Raw genomic sequence first — 7,469 nt, forward strand, 5'->3', positions numbered from 1 at the left:
TTTCTAAAACCTGCTTGAACATCTGGGAGTTCACGGTTCACATATTGCTGAAGCCTGGCTTGGAGAATTTTGAGCATGACTTTACTAGCGTGTGAGATGAGTGCAATCAAAAACAAGACCAGGAGCTGACTGTGGCTCAGATCATGAACTCCTTATTGCCAAATTCAGACTTAAATTGAAGAAAGTAGGGAAAACCACTAGACCATTCAGATATGACCTAAATCAAATCCCTTATGATTATACAGTGGAAGTGAGAAATAGATTTAAGGGACTAGATCTGATAGATAGAGTGCCTGATGAACTCTGGACGGAGATTCGTGACATTGTACAGGAGACAGGGACCAAGACCATCCCCATGGAAAAGAAATGCAAAAAAGCAAAATGGCTGTCTGAGGAGGCCTTACAAATAGCTGTGAAAAGAAGACAAGCGAAAAGCAAAGGAGAAAAGGAAAGATATAAGCATCTGAATGCAGAGTTCCAAAGAATAGCAAGGAGAGATAAGAAAGCCTTTCTCAGTGATCAATGCAAAGAAATAGAGGAAAACAACAGAATAGGAAAAACAAGAGATCTCTTCAAGAAAATTAGAGATTCCAAGGGAACATTTCATGCAAAGATGGGCTCGATGAAGGACAGAAATGGTATGGACCTAACAGAAGCAGAAGATATTAAGAAGAGGTGGTAAGAATACACAGAAGAACTGTACAAAAAAGATCTTCACGACCAAGATAGTCACGATAACGTGATCACTGACCTAGAAGCAGACATCTTGGAATGTGAAGTCAAGTGGGCCTTAGAAAGCATCACTACGAACAAAGCTAGTGGAGGTGATGGAATTCCAGTTGAGCTATTGCAAAACCTGAAAGATGATGCTGTGAAAGTGCTGCACTCAGTATGCTAGAAAATTTGGAAAACTCAGCAGTGGCCACAGGACTGGAAAAGGTCAGTCTTCATTCCCATCCCAAAGAAAGGGAATTCCAAAGAATTATTTGCTGATAGGGCCAAGGGATTCTGCCACCTGTCCTCATGAACCCCATCCAGAAGGGCCCTGGGACCTTCCATAATCATCTGGAGGGCCCAGGTGAGCTTCCGGCAGAGCCCAGACCAAACCCCAGTGCCTACCTGCGCCTCTTTGTGGTCTGTGCCTCCCCTTGACCCCAGCCTGGCTGGGAGAAAGTTGCCCCACCCCTGCCTTCTCCACCCACACAGCAGGTCGCTGAGTCAGGGTTACACTAACATAGGCAGAGGGCACAGGGAAGTAGATGGAGCAGCAGAGTAATCCACTGGAGGATATGGTCCGGGTTTCTGAGCCTCCGAGAGTTCCCAGGAAGCGCCCCTGCTGATTCTCCATCCATCCAACCGTCTTGCTGTCCAGTCATCCAACCCACACAGTCATCCACCCTTCTATCCATCCATCCATCCATTAATCATCTTCCTGTCCGTCCATCTATCCTCCACCCATCCAATCATCCACCCTACTATCCATCCATCCATTCGTCCACCCCACACAGTCATCCACCCTTCTATCCGCTCATCTTCCTGTCCGTCCATCTACCCTCCACCCATCCAATCATCCACCCTACTATCCATCCATCCACCCATCTAATCATCTTCCTGTCCGTCCATCTACCCTCCACCCATCCAATCATCCACCCTTCTATCCATCCATCCACCCATCCAGTCATCCACCTGCACTAGTTTGTTTGGTTTTTTGCGGCGTCTCAGCTCATTAGGGTGTAAGGAGGTGCCTCTGTCAGTCCCTGTGCTCTGTCCTATCCCCCTTTCTCTCCCATAATTTTATCTCAGGCTCAGGCAGAGTCCACAACATTCAGGCATCAAAACATCCCAGACAGTTTAAAATGTCCATCTCATAGCCAGTTTCACCCTCCGCTTTCCCTCGCGAGTGCCCCAGCTGACCGCACCTGTGACTCCCAGGCTCTGAACTGGGGCGGGGGCGGGTCTGCTCACTCGCTCCAGCACAGGCACAAGGAGAAGAGCGGTGACCTCCCTCTCCTGGGCCTCGGCCTTCTTGTTTGGGGGCAAGCAGGCGAGGTGGGGAAGCAAGGAACAGGGTAGCGGGCCCATTCCCGCCCCGGGCTCTGGCCAGTTCTCATCCTCCCTGCAGTCTGATGCCCCTGCAGCAGTGGAGGCCATTCGTGGCTGTCCTGGGGCAGCGGCCAGCCTCAGCTGGACCCCTCCTCTGCTGAGCCCCCAGCAGCAGTCCGTGGCTGCAGGCCCTTCTCCAAGGAGGCGGCCCCTGGTCACGGCCTGACCCCCGAGGCTCTCATCTTCAGCCTCCCCTAACCCTCATGGGCCTCCACCCTGCCCTGTATCCTGGGAGGCTGGCTCCCATGCCAGCTAGTTTCCTGAGGGAGACACGAGCAAGTGCCCAGGGCAGGGAGCTCCTTGGTAGTTGAGGCCATCTTTCCGAGTTTCCGCCCAGCTTTAGAGCCCAGCCTCTGGCAGCGGCCATGCCTCTCTGTGACCACAGCCACCGGGGAGTCCTGCTTGGTGGGCCCAGCTCCTCGAGGGTTCCAGAAACATTAGCTGCTACCCTCATCCTTCCAGCTCAAAAGACGGTGACCGTCCTGTTTGTGAGCCTCCAGTGCCCCTCCATCTCCTCTTTGCTTCCCAAGGCAGCTCCACCCCTCCATAAATAGCACCTTTGGTAAAGAGTCTGCATCCAAAATGTCTGGGATGAACACGGCTTCCCGACTGATCTGTAACCAGTGCTGGCTACAGGAGTACCCCCAGGAAACAGACCTGCCGATGGGTCTCAGGACTGATGAAAGCCCAAGCCCCGTGAAGAGGCTGAGACTCCACAGCACACAGCGACCTCCGCCACTCAGGCAGTCAGCAGAGATGGGTCCGCCGAAGCCACCTTTCTGGACTGACAGCCGTCCGATGGCATCCCCGGGGGAACCGTCCCCTGCTTCCCTGCCTCACCACTGTGACTGCCATCCTGCACGTCAGGGGGACCCCTGCAGGCATGGTCGACGGGGAGCTAAACGGACACCAGACAAGTCTCCAAACCTCACCAGCTCACGTGGGCAGGAATCAGTCTGTGGAAGGATGAGACCCAGCGGGTGGGGCCGCAGAGGGTGGGATGTGAGGCTGGTGGAGCCGTGTGCCCCCGCTGTGTGCACGCAGGCAGGGCTGCGGTCTGCCTTTGCGGCCGAGTGGCGAGGGGAAGTCCTGATGGCTTGTTGGCTGTTGGCCGAAGCAGAACCAGGCTGGGGATTCGAGACCCTCACCCAGCTCCCCACTCTGAGTCAGGCTGCAGACCCCCAAGCTCCGTGATGGGGAGGGTCTGGGTCCCCCCGAGGAAGGCTGCTGCTGTGGGGCCGCACGTGTCCACCACAGACCTTTCCCCAGGCCTGTCCCCAAGGCCCGGGACCACCAACCATGTGAGCGGGGGAAGAGCAGGCACATGCCCTGGCCCCTGGGGCCTCCACGTGCCGCCGTGTCAGAGGGGAGGCTTTAGGGGCTCAAGTGATGGAGGAGTCTGGCCTGGGCCTGTTTCAGGGTGAGGCCAACGGGCCGTGGTCTTGCCTCCGGCTCCTGGGTGTACTGAGCTCAGGCAGACACGGCACAGGAGTGATGGGCTCCTGCTCTCGGGAAGGAGAGCGGAGAAGCCACTTTGGGGAAACTCAGGTCTTCTCTCAATACTCCAGGCCCCAGGTGTCCTCTCCAGGCTTCAGCAGACCCCTCTGGGCCCTGCCATTCAACGTGGTCCTGATACCGTCTGCCCAAACGGCACAGATCCCACAGGTCGAAGGCTCAGTTTGCAGGACGGCCCCATCCCCTGTGTACCAAGCGCAAGTCCAGCTTGACACCGGTGCTTCTGACTCTGAGGCTTCTATGTCAGGGGCCCCATGATGCTCTCTTCAGGTCCAATAATTTGTAGATTGGCTCACAAAGCTGAGAGGGATGTTTCTTTACATTTACTGATTTCCAGTAGTCATGTGAGAGTTGGACCACAAAGAAGGCGGAGCTCCAAAGAACTGATGCTTTGGCATTGTGGTCCTGGAGAAGACTCTTGAGAGTCCCTTGAACTGCAAAAAGATCAAACCAGTCAATCCGAAAGGAAGTCAATCCTGATCATTGGAAGGACTGTTGCTGAAGCTGAAGCTCCAATACTTTGGCTACTTGATGCCAAGAGCCAACTCACTGGAAAAAGACCTGATCCTGGGAAAGATTGAAGGCTGGAGGAGAAGTGGGGTGACAAGATGGTTGGGTGGCATCACTGACTCGATGGATGTGATGCAAGCTCCAGGAGTTGGGGATGCACAGGGAGGCCTGGCGTGCAGCAGTCCATGGGGTCACAAAGAGTCGGACACGACTGAGTGACTGAACTGAACTGAACCCTCCCAGCACCTGGATGTGTCCCCCACCCAGAAGCCCATGTTGTTGGAGAGTTTCCATAGAGCTTAATCTGCAACACCCCTCTTGGCTTCCCAGGAGCTCAGGGGGCAGGGCTGAGCGCTCCAGTCCCGTACCATTGGGCCTTTCTGGTGACCAGCTTCATCCTGAGGCCATCCAGAGGCCCAACCCTAACCACTCATTAGCATGAACCCAGGTGTTATCAAAAAAGGCCTCCTTATGAAGAAGAAAAGACACTCCCTATCACTCAGAAAAGTCCAAGGATTTTAAGAGATCTGTGTCAGGGCTGGGGGCAGAAACCAAATTCATTCTTTACTACATCACGGGGAGGAAGGGCCAAGCAGAACACCCAAGGGCAAGGCCTCCAACCTTGCTAAAATTATCCCCAAGGGGATTGAAATTAACGTCATCATGAAAGACTTGAAAACACAGAGGTGATGATTCTCTGGACTCAGCCCTGCCGACGCCTTGATATTAGGCTTCTGCCATCCAGAACTGTGAGAGAGTAAATGCGGTTGTCTGAAGTCCTTGAGTCTGTGGTGAGCGGCTGCGGCAGCAACGGGAAACTCACGCACCCCCTTGTCCTGTGTGTTTACCCTGCCTATGTGTCCACAGGCTAGGTGTGAAGACCGACTGGAGACGGGGATAAGTTTAATCAGGCTGTGATTGTGGAGCAAACCGCCATGGCCTTTGCGCCCAGTGTGCAGCTAGTCACCAGCCTGGCGTTTCGTTTCCCCCTCAATCCTGACTAATCTGAAAAAATCAGAAGCCTTCTGCTTTCCCTTGGCAGGGCTATCAGTATACCCTGCCTCTGTCACAGCCTGGCTCCCGGGGAGCTTGGTCACGTGACAGCCAGCAGCTGACACGCTGCCCCGCGCCCCTGCATTGACTGTTTCATGCTAATCGGACCCAGCTATTAGGAAGTGGTACGGGCACCAGATGCCGCGGTGCGACGTGCATCAGAGGGTGGGCGGTGAGCCTCACGCAGCTCAGGTGGTGACATTTCCAGGCTCCCGTGATCTGGAGCGCGGCGGTCAGCCCTTGCCCCAGAGTGAAAAATGAGTTGCCGTAACTTGTGTTGCCCACTCAAAAAATGGGGCGCCGTGCTTGGTGAGTCATTTTGGAACTTTGCTTTTGCTTTTTTCAGCCATGCCCGGTGGCACGCAGAACCTCCGTTTCCCAAGCTGTGCCCCAGCCATGGAAGCGTGGAGCCCTCCTAGACTGCGGGTAATCCCATGGTGGGCCACCTCGGATTCTGAAGGCAACACGTGCTATCTGACCACGTTTCCCAACACGTTTACTGAGTGACACGGGGGCCTCCAGGCTCGAGTGGGACCGGATCAAGAGGAGTGAGAGCACTTGCTTGGGGCCAGGCGGGGGCCAGGACACCCTGCCGTTGGGACCCATGACGCACTGGGGCTGGTGCTGCTGAGATGCTGGAGAAGAGGGGGTTATGGGGGGCCTCCAGCAGCCCTGACGGGGAACTGCTGGACCCCGAGGTGGCAGGCACGAGATCGTGGCCTCGGGGGTGACAGGCAGCTCCTGGCTGAGCTTCTGGCCCTGGGAGACGAGACCATGGGTTGGGAGGTGACCCTGAGCTGCCCTGGTGCCCTACTGATCCTCCGTCCACACAAATGGAGAATTAAACCCACCCCACGCACCCCTGTCTCTGAGGACAGCGGACGTGAGGCCGGGCCCCGCCGGGTCCAGGGGCCTCGAGTGTCTGCCGGACATGGAGGCCGCTGCTGCAGCTGCTCTGTCCAGGTGTGGGTAAGCCTCACGCGGTGACCCTTGGATGGGTGAGCGGAGGAGAATGGGACGAGCTGGCACGGGGTGGGCAGCTGGCCCCACAGCGCACAGCCCGGCTCGGGGAGGCCCTGGAGGACCACGGCCAAGCCACCTTCGGAGCGGCCACAAGGACCGCCTGGAGCATGACGCGCGGCCCCCATTGGGAGCGGGGATGGCCCACAGGGTGGCGGCTGGGGCATGGAGAGCTGGGCAGGGGTCTTCCAAGGACGCTCTTGAAACGGGCAGAGCGTGAAGACACCTGTGTCCCGCGGAGATGTTCCCAGAAGCCTCTGCTGCCAGGAGATGCTTGAAAATCAGGTGGACAGAAAGGCCCCGTCTGCGGGGTCCGACACTCCTCACCAGGACCCCGCAGCCCTTGCACAGCATGCTCCTGGCAGCAGGCACGGTGGCCGCAGGCTCCGCACCGGGCCGGCCCCCCAGACCCCTCCCGCCACCTCACTGCCGGGCGCCCGCCTCACCAGCAGGGCACCCTTCACCCTGCCCTGCCCCCACCCCTGCCAGCACCTCTGTGAACAGGCCCCTCATGCCGCCTGTGTATGAATCCGCAGGGTAAGCTGTTTTCTGCAGCTCCCCCCCTACCCCGCCGGCTCTCCCGTGGACCAAGCCCACCTCTCATCCGTGGGTGCCTGCTGCTCTAAGAGGCCTCTAGCCCTTGGAAATACCAGGGGGGAGGGCGCTGTGTCCCGCGTGCAGCCACCTTCAGGGAGGATAAACCCACCCACTGTGGATGGAGCTCCAGGGATGATGAGGCGGGGAGGAAAGGGCATGCCCTCGGCCTGAGCACTGGCGGCTCCCCCCGCCCCGCATCCTCTCTGGGCTAGGGCAGGACAGGCTGGGTGGCAGGGCGCTGCAGGAGGCTGGAGGCCCTGGCTGGCAGAGCTCTCAACAGAACTTGCTTTGGAAGCACAAGGAGGGGTGTCTGGGCCCCTGCAGCAGCTCTGTCTGGGGGCAGGGGCCTCGCCACCGAGCAGAGCCCCCAACTCGTGTCGGGTTGCACATCCATCTGCCTGCTCTCCCCTCAGCCTGACACTCACGGTTGTTTGGGGGATGGGCTGGGGTCCTTCCCTGTTGCACGCGTGTTCTGAGGCTGCTGCAGCAAAGATCTGCAGACTGGGGGTCTTAAAACCACAGGAGCTTATTCTCTCAGGCTCCAGAGGCCAGGAGTCCACATCCAGGTGTGGACACACCGTGCTCCCTCTGAAGGTCTGGGGCAGGGTCCTCCAGCTTCCGGGTGCCGTCAGTCTGGCCTTCCGGGGCTCGGAGCTGCAGCCTCTCGAAGC

The sequence above is a fragment of the Moschus berezovskii genome, chromosome 21 (assembly GCF_049115385.1).
Source record: "Moschus berezovskii isolate FMDL1 chromosome 21, NW_MosBer_1.0, whole genome shotgun sequence".
In the NCBI taxonomy this organism is placed as follows: domain Eukaryota; kingdom Metazoa; phylum Chordata; class Mammalia; order Artiodactyla; family Moschidae; genus Moschus; species Moschus berezovskii.